Below are 13,693 nucleotides of genomic sequence, written 5' to 3'. Positions count from 1 at the left end.
ATCATCATAGTCATCCTTACTGTCTGTTTATGACAATGCAGGCTTTTTCTAGCACGCACCTCCAAACCTTGCAGCCTCTACCCATTACCCAGTTCCAAAGTCACTTTCCCATTTTTACTTATTTGTTATACCAGCACCTCTCCTTCTCAGTACCACTTTCTGTCTTAGTTTGTTAGGGTTCATACAACAGAATACCATGAACTGGGTGGCTTAAACAACATACATCTATTTCTCACAGTTCTGGTGGCTGGGAAGTCCCAGATCAAGGTACCACCAAATTTGGCATTGGGTGAGAGCCTGCTTCCTGGTACATAGACGGTCATCTTCTCTCTGTGTCTTCATAAGGTGAAGGGGAGAGGGAGGTCTCTGGGGCCTCTTTTATAAGGGCACTGACCCCATGCATGAGGGCTCCACCCTCATGACCTAATTTACTCCAAAGGCCCCACTTCCAAATACCATCACATTGGGGGTTTCAACACATGAATTTAGGGGGTACACAAATATTCAGTCTAGAGTAATCTTCAATATTTATTTTTATCCCTTTGCAGTGTGTTAGTTAAGACTACTTCTTTTAAAAGTAGCAGAATCCCTTCTTACCACAAAAAGGAAATGATAACTAAGTGACATGATCAAGGTATCAGCTAGTGCTATGGTGGTAATTTTGCAGTATATAAGTACATCAAATAAATACCTTGTATACATTAAATTTATACAACATTGTATGTCAATTATATCCCAAATCCTTTACCTGAGATCTTCTACAGGTACTGGCATCTACAAATAGTTCCTGTCTTTTGTCACCATGGTGACCCTAGGCAAGCTCATAAAAAAAGTAACAGAAATCCAAACACTCTTAAGCCATGCTATACACACATGCACACATATACATGAGGTTGCACACATGTCTACACTTCTAACTGGGATATAGAAAGCACGTTCGTTTCATTCTGGGTGGGCCTATGATATTGAACTACAAGGTATTGCCCAGTAGTTCTCAACCAGGGACCACATGGCCCACAAGTGATGTTTTGCAATGTGCGAAGATGGAGGGGGTGCTACTGGTGCCTATTAGGTAGAAACCAGACATGCTGTTAAACATCATACCACACACAGCACAGCACCCAGTGCACAGAATTATTCAGCCCCAAATGTCTATCAAAGCGCAGAACAGAGCCCTTAAACTCAACCAAATCTCACTCTTCTCATAGCACTCCTAAACCAGGAACTTAAAATAGTTGTCAGTTGGGGTTTTGAATTCCTAGGGATTCTTGGAGAAGGGGAGTACAAGGGCAAGCAAGTCCTGGGTAGCAAATCTGAAGATTTGAGTTCCAGTCTCAGTCTTCTTTTTTTTTTCTTTAATTCCTATTGAAGTATAGTTGACATGCAATATTATATTACTATAGGTGTATAATGTAATAAATCAACACTTACATACATTGTGAAATGCTCATCAGGACAAGTGTAGTTACCATCTGTCACCATACAAAGTTATTACAATATTATTGGCTATATTCCCTATGCTGTACTTTTCATCCCTGTGACTTATTTATTTTATAACTGGAAGTTTGTACTTCTTGATGCCCTTCACCTATTTTGCCTATTCCCCTCCCCTCTGACAACCGCAGTTTGTTTTCTGTATTTATGAATCTGTTTCTGGTGTTTTTATTTGTTTCTTTTTTCTTGTTTGTTTGTTCATTGGTTTTATTTTTTAGACTCTACATGTAAGAGAAATCATATGGTATTTGCCTTTCTATGGATTATTTCACTTACCCTAATACCTTTGAGGTCCTTCCATGTTGTTGCCAATGGTAAAATTTCGTTCTTTTTTATGGCTGAGTAATATTCCATTGTGTATATGTACCACACCTTCTTTATCCATTCATCTATTGATGGGCACATAGGTTGCTTCTATATCTTGGCTATTGTAAATAATGCTGCAATAAACATAGCAGTGCTTATATCTTCAAATTAATGATGGTGTTTTCCTTGGGTGAATACCCAAAAGTGGAATTACTGGTTCCTATGATATTTCTATTTTTAACTTTTTGAGGAACCTCCGTACTGTTTTCCATAATGGCTATACCAACTTACATTCACACAGTGTCCAAGGATTCCTTTTTATCTGCATCCTCATCAACATTTCTTACCTCTTGTCTTTTTGATGACAGCTTTCTAACTGGTGAACTGATATCTCAATAGTGGTTTTGATTTGCATTTCCCTAATGATTAGCAATGTTGAGCATCTTTTCATGTGTCTGTTGGCCATCTGTATGTCTTCTTTAGAAAAATGTCTATTCAGGTCCTCTGCCCATTTTTAAATCAGATTATTTGGTATTTTGGTGTTGAGTTCTTTGGTGTTGAATTGTATGAGTTCTTTATATATTTTGGATATTAATCCTTTTCTGGGTATGTCATTTGCAAATATTTCATCCCATTCTGTAGGCTGCCTTTTCATTTTGCTGATGGTTTCCTTTGCTGTGTGGAAGCTTTTTAGTTTGATGTAGTCCCACATGTTCACTTTTGCTTTTGTTTCACTTGCCCAGGGAGACATATCCAGAAAAAATTACTAATGCTGATGTTCAAGAGTGTACTGCCTCTGTTTTCTTTTAGGAATTTTATGATTTCAGGTCTTACATTTTAGTTCTAATCAGTTTTGTCACTCTTTCTTTTGTATGACTTTGGACAAGTCACTTTTCCTCCCTAGGTTTCAGTTTCCTCCTTTGTAAACTGAAGAAATTTGGTTGCATCCTTTCTAAGGCTCTTTCCAGCTCTAAGAGTTATAAGTCTGTGATTTCATTAATTGGTAGTAGAACAGAATAAAGCCCAGGAATATTTTTCAATGACTTACTTGGACATATAATTCCTGAAGATGGTCATTCTTGAGAACAATTATCCTACCAGGTTGATGAAAATGGCCGATCCTTGCCTACTGCTACCCAGGCAGATATAGGGGAATCCACAGCTGAGGATTTTATATAGGAAAAAAACAAGTTGAATTAATTGTTATTCCTGTTACAGACTCACATAGGATAAAGCCTTTGGTGAACTTTTTGAAGTGCCACACATTTACCTATTTTTACAATGAGCAACGCAATTCAGTGAATAGTTCGAGGTTTTTTTCCTAATTGTTTTACCATGTTTAATACATGTTAGAGAAAGGGCTATAAAAAAAAGGCTTATAAGAAAAGAGCTATTGCAGTGCTAAAGAAAGGGGGTACTTCTCATTGGAAGCAATCTTTATCATCTCTTTGCTTTCAGGGCTAGTCATGGACTCACTCTTTAGACCAGGGCTTTATTTAGAACATTAAATACCTAACAGAAAAGATTTTATGAGAAAGTTGAAGTGTTCAATACTCAATCCTAACAGAGCAGAAAGGAGACCATTTGTCTTTTGTTACTTGTACCTAAAACTCTATTCAAAGTCAAACATTTAATGAGGGCTTAGGGAAAACTTGGAACTGGTATTAGGTATAGAGTCCATGTCGCTGCATATGGCTGTACTGGTTGTTCAGTGCACAAGGGCACTTAGCAGAGAGAGCAAGTGGAGGCTGAAACCCATATTCCTTCCTCCATTCACCAAGCCATGCACCTTGGCAGGGAGCTGTGTCTGTGGGGAGGCGCCCTTTTCCCATTCAAACAAAGGCTCCATATGCCGTTAGATGCCAGAAATTGTCTTCATCAAAAACCAATTGTAATGTCATGTTGTAAAATCTTTTACTAAACCACAATAATGTAAAATTCTTGAAATTGCCCAATCAACAAACTTGACGCAAGTACAAGAAGTAGATAGAGTAGGATTAACCTGAAAACTCTCTGAGTGCAAACATAGTAACACAAAAGATTGCTTCTGAATGCTAGAAAGTCAAAACACAAGTGAAGGATATGCAGGGGAAGATTTGGGGGGAAGGAAGCAAATAATTTGGCAAAGTCCTGCTTTAGCCCTTGAAGCAATAATTAAGTTTAGAGAAAGCCACTCACATTGTGTGGCCCAGGAGGCTATCAATTTGGATATCAAGCATTCTGTTTTTGAGAGAGGCCAGTGATACATAAACAGACTAATCCACAGGGCTTTTCTGAAAAGTAACTTTTGTGCATGTCGTCAGATCATTATATCCTCAAGTTAACTTCTCAAATCTGCTACACAGAGAATTCAGATTCACAATGATGAGCATAAGAAACTGATGTGTCTTGTAAATCACCAAAGAACAAATAACTTTTATATTAGGGTTAGCTGGGCTTTTGTTATTCTCACTGTCTCCCAAGTTCATGACAATTCATAATCTAGGAGTGAGGTATATGCCAACTCCTCCTATGCAGTAACAAGAGAACAAGTGCCCATGACCATTCTGCAGAATGTATAACACATGTTCTCGAAGGTCAGAATAATGTCTAACTACAGGTGGTCCCCAATTTACAATGGTTAGACTTAAGGGTTTTCGAATTTCCAGTGGTACAAAAACAAGATGCATGTAATAGAAACCGTACTTCTAATTTTGACTTTAGATCTTTCTCCGGGCTAGATATGCAGGGCAACACTCTCGTGTTGCCAGGCAATGGCAGCGAGCTGCAGCACCTAGTCAGTCACGTGATCACGAGAGCAAACAACAGACACCCTCACAGCCACTCTGCACCCATCCAACCATTCTATTTTTCATTTTCAGTACAGTGTTCAATGTATTGCATGAGTATTCAACACTTTATTATAAAATAGACTTTGTGTGAGATGATGTTGCCCAACTGTAGGCTAATATAAGTGCTCTGAGCACATTTAAGGAAGGCTAGGCTAACCTAACATGTTCAGTAGGTTAGGTGTAATAAAGACATTTTCCACTTATGATGGGTTTATTGGGATGTAACCCCATGTAAGTCGTGGAAGAGCTGCATTATAACCTTCTGTTTAGAAAGTTTTTCAAATGAAATGATTCTAATTACTGATTTTTTTTCTATTTAAAAAATTATAGGTATTCTTCAGCAAGTAGCTTAGTAATTTAAGAAAACCCCTGCTAAATGAAAGGTATAGTGAAATATTGAAATAACCTTTTCTCACTTAATTTGAATGAAAACTCTGATTACTTTTAAGCCATTACACAGCAGATCCGCATTCTCCCCATGTTTATATCCCTCTAAACAAGCAGAAAATTCAGATTACACAGTCAGCTAGCTCTCTATTTGCATTCTTGATTGGCATGATGAGGGCTGCATCGTGGTTTGTGAATATCGTGTATTACATGAGACCAAAGAGGAGTCTACCATACCTGCAGGATGCGGTAGGCAATCAAGCAGCATAAAGGGGATGAATTGCTAGTCCTCTGAGACCAGAATGATTATGAGCTTAACAAGCATCATTCCTGGTTATATCTATTTTAGTGGTGTTAGTATGATATTCATTGTTGCATTATGGGCTGTTGTGATAGCCTGAGATTCACCAACATGATAAATATTTTAGAGTGACATCTGAATAATCACAAGAATGTCTTATGGTGCTCTGTATTCAATAGTCCCTCTCCTGTGCATGGACAAAGGAGCAGCATATTTTTGAGCTGAGCAAAGAGTAGGAAGAAAAATCAACATAATTAAATGCAAAGAAGGTCAATGAAATTATTGAATGTCAGAGCCAAAGAGAATCTGAAATAGCAGCTAGTCTATTGTTTCTGCAAATATTTTACCCAAGTGCTCCTATGGTAAAGAAACAGCATTAGGTAGCTCCAGCAGCCTGGGAGTATAGTCCTCAGAGGCCAGTAGTGTATTTGAGACATTTTTGAAATGCCTGGTCTATCCTAAAATTGAACTCTGAGTCTCAATTTCTTCATCTGGAAAATGGTGATTATATTAACGTTTACCCCATGAGCTGAATTTAAGACTAAATGAGACTTATGTGTGAAACACTGAGCATAGTCCATATCATATAGCAAGTGCTCAGTTAAGAGTCAATATTTTTATTTATAATAAAGAAAAAAACTGTGTTTGCCACTTGTTATGAATATGCAAGATGGGGGTGGGGCATGGAGATTGACTGAAGATACTTGAAAGAGAGAATAGTGATGTATCCAAGATGAGAGAATTTACTTACCCAAGGCCCACACAAGGTTACAGCAAGAAGTGCGCCTGGACCTCAGTTACCAACCTACTTAGACCGGGCACAGTTATGTTTAGCAATGCCCTGGGAATGACTTGAAACCATAGGATAAACACGGAGCACCTTCTGGATCAGCGATTTTATTGGGTATTAAAGGAGAGGGAGTTGTTATAAAAACTAAACATATATTATAGAGTGAAATACAGATTTTTTATGTGAATCTTTAAGATAAAACATGAGCTTTCAAAGAAATGTCTTACCCTCTCTAGCGGCTGTTGAGTTTATACCTTTTGACTGTTAGGGATACATCACCGCAAAGTAGAGAATATACTGAAGACCATTCACAAAACCCTTATTTGTCACTATTCTTTCTTATAAGCTCATTCAGAGGAAACCCCTTGACTATAAGCTCCCTGAAGCATGAATCTCTTTTCAAGTTTTTCTCAGCTTTTGTTTCAGTGTTGGGAACACAGTGGAATGGTTGAATAATGAATGGTTCGCTGTATGCCTGAGAAGGATGGAAGAATGGAGTGACGCATTTTATTTTGTTCTTGAATCCAGAATTTCATAACAGTAATAAATTGATTTGCCCTGTGCTCTTTCCAAGTTTCTTCATGCAGTCTCTCACTGAATTAAAAATATCTCAAAATTAGCTAGTGAGGATGGTGGTACAACTCCATGAATATACTAAATAAAACCCACTGCACTACAAAAATAAATAAATCAATAAATTGATTCACATAATAGTCAACTAAACAGGGAAGCTCTAATCGGGACCTGAGTCAACTTGGGTATCTGGGGCTAGGGAGAAAAGGGTTGGGTATCCAAGCCCAAATCCCACCCTATCCCATCCCTACAGCGTGCTCCCCAAAGCAGGAAAGGCACGTTCCTATGATGTTAGACCACTAGACTGTGCCTGTCAGAACCATCACATGGCAGAGAAGAGAAGGCACTGTCTCCCTGGCTCACAGGCAATGCTTTCCCAGGAGTGCTGCTAGCTAGGTCATCGCCAGGATTTCCCAGCCCCAAAGGAAATGTTTAGGTTACCAAACAAGAGGCCAAAAGATGTGTGTGTGTGTGTGTGTGTGTGTGTGTTTAGGTTACCAAACAAGAGGCCAAAAGATGTGTGTGTGTGTGTGTGTGTGTGTGTGTGTGTGTGTGTGTGTGTGGTGTGTGTGTGTGTAACAAATATGTGACTGTGTCTGTGTATACATGTATTTCTGAAATTCTTCATTAAGACCATTTAAAGTCTATCTTTTCTCCATTTTGGTAGCATTATGCAAGCTATTTAACTTTCTTTGAGCCTCAGTTTCCTCACTGGTTTAAAAAAACGGGGATAATACATTTAGGATGGCCAACATCCAAATGACAAGAAACAACAAATGCTGATGAGGATGTGGAGAAAGGAGAACCCTCCCAACACTGCTTGTGGGAATGTAAATTAGTTCAACCATTGTGGAAAGCAATATGGAGGTTCCTCAAAAAACTCAAAATAGAAATACCATTTGGCCCATGAATTCCACTCCTAGGACTTTACCCAAAGGAAACAAGATCCCTGATTCAAAAAGAAATATGCACCCCTATGTTTATCGCAGCACTATTTACAATAGCCAAGATATGGAAGCAACCTAAGTGTCCATCAGTAGATGAATGGATAAAGATGAGGTGGTACATATACACAATGGAATACTATTTGGCCACAAGAAAGAAACAAATCCTACCATTTGCAACAACATGGGTGGAGTTGGAGGACATTATGCTCAGTGAAATAAGCCAGGTGGAGAAAGACAAATGCCAAAAAATTTCCCTCATTTGTGGAATATAACAATGAAGCAAAACTGAAGGAACAAAACAGCAGCAGACTCACAGACTCCAAGAAGGGACTAGCGGTTAACAAAGGGGAGGGGTTGGGGAGGATGGAAGGGGAGGGAGGGAGAAGGGGATTAAGGGGCATTATGATCAGCTCACATAATATAGGTAGGTCACGGGGAAGACAGTACAGCACTGAGAAGACAAGTAACGACTCTATAGCACCTTACTATGCTGATGGACAGTGACTGCAATGGGGTTGGGGGGGGGGACTTGATAATATTGGGGAATGTTGAAACCATAATATTGCTCATGTGAAACCTTCATAAGATTATATATCAATGATACCTTAATTTTTTTAAAAGGGGAGGGATAATAATACCTGTCCTGCATATTAAATTGACTTTCTAGTATTGCTTTGAGAATGAAAATCAAAATTAGATAATGTGTATGAAGTGATATATAAACTGCAAAATGTTATACAAGTGCTAGAGGAAGCATTCATCATATATATATATATACATACTAGACAAGAACAAAATTAGCAGCAGTAAAGCATACTGGCAGACCATTTCCCCTAATTTGTGATTACTGTTCTAGTTAACAGGGCCAGCAAAAACTTATTTATTGTATTTTAAAAAGGTTACAGTCCAGGAAGAAAATGTCATTCTTGTTTACTTATTCATATAGCTTGGACTATAGACTCAAAGATTTCATGACCCTGGGGAGGGTGATTTCCTCTTTGTACTTGTATCTGTACCACCCCCAACAAGGGGCCAGACGGCAGTGACAAGACTGCCACTCTGTAGGAGGCAAGAGCCCAAGCCATGGTTCTAACTACAGACTGACATCCAGCAGCTTGTTAATTACATATTTCCATTAATGGGATGAATTCCATTGTCTTTCTGGATGACAATCTCCTGTTCAGCGCATACATGTCTTATTTTGTTCTGCATTCCTTAGCAAGCCAGCAACTGTGGTCTGACACTTACACTTCCTTACTAGTGTTGAAGCTAACAAAAAAAAAAAGTTTGTTTTTGAACAACCATGGATCTTGCTGTGCTTGAGTTTTCCCCCCTATGTTTTTAAAATAAAGTTTAAACAAGAATTATATTAGCTGGACACATATAGAAACATCAAACCTTTTCTAAGGCAGATTACTTTTTAAAGCCTCATCATACCAGAACAGCATTTTCTTCTGTCTTTGTAGCACAAATCGAAGGACAATCTTGCAAACCAATCAGAGCTGACCTCTATGGGCTTTCTTTGGCAAGAAGATTGCCTTTGGCCAGATGGATTTCTCCAGAAGGGTCTGGTGATACACCTCACAGAGTTCTTTTCTACATGGAAAAACAGATGAGGTGGCAGTCACATAAACAGTCTAGGGAAATACTGAGGACAATGGAGATTTGAGAAAATGGAAGTTCACCAATTTTCCTCAGACTCAATCACTATAAAACTATGTCTGATAGTATAAAACATTTTTTCGGAGTATGGAATGTTCAAACATCTCTCCCACAATGTCTTGGCAGAAAAATAAGTTTACAGCTTACAGGAGAGGCAGTAACAAAATACCCCAGGCATGAGATTGAATTTGAAATAACAGATACATACCTAAAGACAAATATACATCTTTGGTAGAGCTCAAGAAGAGATAGAGATGAGGTCAAGGTTGAGGGGAAAAAATGGTGATCACGTGAGGGGACAGTCATACTGTCAAACAGGAATGAATACCTAAAAGTTGGAATCATATTTGTAAATTGGATTTTAAAATGGATAAGGAGCTGGTAAATAAGATGGAATACAGGAGTAGTATAGTCTGGAGACATTATAAGTCCCTGATTTAAAGCAAAGAAGTTCCAGGCCAGGTATTACAAATTTCCCCTAGACATCACCTCAGCAAGGTCATTAATCTTTAACATGGTTAGCAAGGAAGTTCTATCTCATTGGATATCGGTCCCAAGCCCAGTAAAACTATTGCCTTTCCATCTTACACACACATAGACACACACACACACACACACACACACAGTGGAGATTGTGGGGCAGCAGTTTATACAGTGGTTAAGAATAGCACATTTCACTTCAGCATAAACATGGATGTAGATTTCAAATTACTAGCTAAGTGACTTCAGTGAAGATATTTTACCTCTTTGTACCTCAGTTTCCTACAAACAAAATGGGAATAAATAAGCTAATCTCCCAGGTACATGTGAGGAATAAATGAGATACCAGAGAAAGCTGCTAATATGCCACTTGTCCCATAGCACATGGAACCTGTTCCTGTTTATAAGTAGTAGTACTCTTTTCACTCTTGTTATATGAAAATACCTTTCAGCAAAGCTCGGGGGGAGCTCAGAACTTGAGAAGAGCACCTGCCTGCATTTGTTGTAACCTGGGGCAGAGGGCAGGTAAACTAGGTGATTTCACATAAAATTAGGATACTTTGTCTTCTTTATTGCTTAAGTAATGTATGGCCAGCATCCTGGCTCCCTGCAGCAGAAAAACATCACTGTTTAATCCTAGACTGCCTGGGTACTTATGGTGTTAGGATTATTGATTGAAGGGCTTGTTCTTATTATCATAAATGTCAAGATCCTGAATGATGTTTTTAACTCCACAAACATCTTTTACCTGCATCTAGGACAAGAAAACAGAATGAAAAGAACAGAAAGATGTGGGATTTCTTTTCCTCAGTCCACTCTAATCCTAAGACTTTTTTTGCTTTAATTGTAGTTGTGTTTGGTCTCTTTATTTTCACTGTTGAAATACATAATGAAATACTGTAAGTCCTCATAGTGAACTCTGTTGCAGGGGAGGTGCTCATTAGTTCACTTGAGGTCCTGAGTATTTGTCTCTAATTTATGAATGGCAGATACGGCAGAGACTTCTACAACTTGAGAGACATCAACTAACAGGCATCATCAGGTGACTACAGAGCTGGAGGAAGAAATGAGACCTGAGTTTTCTTTGCCTGACCTCATGGCCACTTTGATTCCTTCATGCACACTTGCCCCAAAACAACTCTGAAATCACAGCAGTAGGCAGAATAACTTTAAAATATTTTGGGAAATATTCTCGTACCACTGCCCTTTGTATAAGGGAAGGATCAAGGACTGGGAAGAGACAGACCCTCCCTTTCCACAGAATCAAGCAAGCATCTCTAAGGGATGAAATGAACTCCAGCTCCATAGTCAGTGGCAGAATTCCCTCATTTAATTTAACAAGTGGATAATATTCATCCTGTTCTTTTCACATGAATACCTCTGTGTTGCAGGATTTCACCAGTGTTCCTTGCAGGCTCTTGGGTCCGTCATGCCTTGACATTCCATGCCTTTCCTTACAAACATGCAGATGAATTCTCATAGTGGGGGAAAGTCCTCTCAATGGATTTTCTGAATTTACAACTTTCAGGAAGAAAAGAGTCAAGCTGGTAGGCAGGCCTGAGTTGTACCAAGTATTACTCTACACTGAAAGTGCTGCTGAAAAATTTATAGCACCTTTTCTGACTTGGAGATTTCTTCTCCCTGCTCTTCCCTTCCCCTCACACCAGATGAAAATAAGTTCACTATTGTCCCCAAAGTCAAACTCCTGATTAGATGATCTTACAAGTCTTTTTTCATCACATCAAGTGAAAAAGTACCTTTATTTTTAACTTCAAGAATAGGTCACACTAGTGAGATGCGTCCGGGTGGGAGGGACCTGGGCTGGGGCCAGGGGAGACAGATGGGACACCAGGGGGTGGGGGCTGGAGAAGCTGCTGGGAACATTTTCCTTACGGATTGAGCTAAAGTAAGAAAAATCGGCCTAAAGCTCAGCACAAAAGGATTTTTTCATTCCAGTCCTTTCGCCCACGCAGGAGACGATGCCTCTGGAAGTGGTGGTGGAGCTGCAGATCCGGGCGGTTTCTTGCCCAGGAGGGTTCCTTTCTGGCAAGCAAGATGTGAACCTTGGTGTTTACCTCCTGAATCAGTACCTGGGGACGAACTGCTTTCCCTCTGTGTTCCCTATTATGATTCAGCAGAACATGAGATTTGAAAAGGTATTTGAAAATGCAATAGATCCTGGAGCTGTAGCAGGCATTTTGGAGAGCTTCTTAACCAGGTTTGAGTTAATGCACTAGTGCCTCCAGTGTGGGAAGAGTTGGCCTCCTATGAAGAAAATACAGGGGATTTTCTTTTCCCTGAGCCCAAGTCGACACCTTCGTGCCCTGGGATGTGTAGGCAGGTACTCATGAAGACAGTTGCAGGTTTTCCAGGAATTGCTCCCAAAATAGAGTTTTCTAACGAGGATAGCCATCAGAGAATGTGTGTTTCTGCATAGAAACAGACTTACAGAAAAAAGATAAGGCCTTTATCAATATCATATGACCAAAATTCCCTTTAAATAATATAAAGATGAAGCTAAAGGAGAGTAATCTCGACAGACTGCCCCAAGCATGCAATCCCAGGCATCCCCTCCATATTCCACCAGGCGTTTCTTCCAGGACCAGCCAGCTCTGATGAACCTTGGAAATAATCTCAAAATCTCTGGAGAAAGCAAACCTCCATTTGTAGTTAGACATGTGGACAGCGCAGAGCCTTTTGGTGAAACTATTTCAGAGCTTCATTCCCAGAAATCTAGGAGAAAATCTAAGTTTTCAAATTTTCCATTTCCAATAGAAGAGCTTCTTCTCTTGACAGCCTTGCAGCTAACATAAAGGTTATCGAAGAGCCAAATGAACAGATCGTTTTAAGGAATGAATCACCATCATCTTTAGATTCAAGTAAGTTTGGAAAACCCTTGCCCAGTTACAGTAACCAAGGGGATGCCGATTTCCATCAGGGAACTTCATTTGCCGCCTTCCAGCATTCCAGTCCTGCCAGCCCTCTTCGGGATCAGCCCTTTCTCCGAGACAGCTTCTCCCCTAGTTCTCAGTCCACACGGAAGAAGATCCACGAAAGGGTATGCAGCCTTCTGACATCCTACAGAGCTCAGCAACACCTAAACAGGGAAGATTCTGTCCATCTGAAGTAAATTATATCCTTGATAGTCCAAGCTACCCTCTGAAGAAACACCAGTGCATGAATAGAGATATTTTTAAGCTGCTGTCTTATGGGAAACTGAATGCAAGCTGGAGGAACATCGTGAAGAGCTCACTCATCCAGTCACGGGCACATCCTAAGAGAGTCCGCAGACATATCCTAAAAAGCAATTTTTGTTTTGTGTATCTAATCACCAGTTTTTAACCCACCTTTAAATCAAACCCTGTATTAGTCCTTTGTACCCAGGTAAGAGTCATTGATTAAAGTGTCTGCTGTTTGGGGCTCATAAAAAAATTAAAAAAAAAAGAATAGGTCACAGTATAACACCCAGCCAGAGTGGGCCTTTTATTACACAGTGCTGTTTGGGCCTCTTGAAAATCAGGGGGGGGCCCTTGAGGAGCAGCCAGAAATCTTCTAGGTAATTTGTAGAATACCTTCTACTTTTCTAGCAAAGAGAGTTGGAGTGGGATGGGGGATGAAGAAACCCTGTCCAAAAGAGACACAAAACATCATTTATTTAGTCCAACTCCACTTACTGTGCAGTGGGAGCAAACGAGAGCCAGAGAAGAGAAGTAGCATGGTTCAGGTCATGAGTGATAACAATCAAGGATTAAAAACAACAATAACTAACATTTATTTTGAGCACTTATCAGGGCTTAAGCCCTGTTTTAGGAGCCTGTAATCTACTTTTTGATGGTTTCTTCTTAAAAACATATCAAGCGTAAGCTGGTTTATATATTCCAAAAATCAACTCAAGTTTCTATTATCAAAGTATGGAGTACCC

General features: G+C 39.5%; 1 pseudogene; it reads left to right on the top strand.

Annotated features, from left to right (window-relative positions):
- The first annotated feature begins 11,662 nt into the window (after window positions 1–11,662).
- LOC118929221 (spermatogenesis associated 6-like protein) lies at window positions 11,663–13,113 on the top strand (annotated as a pseudogene).
- Window positions 13,114–13,693: the final 580 nt, after the last annotated feature.

The sequence above is a fragment of the Manis pentadactyla genome, chromosome X (assembly GCF_030020395.1).
Source record: "Manis pentadactyla isolate mManPen7 chromosome X, mManPen7.hap1, whole genome shotgun sequence".
NCBI lineage: Eukaryota > Metazoa > Chordata > Mammalia > Pholidota > Manidae > Manis > Manis pentadactyla.
This window is presented reverse-complemented; position numbering and strand designations above follow the sequence as displayed.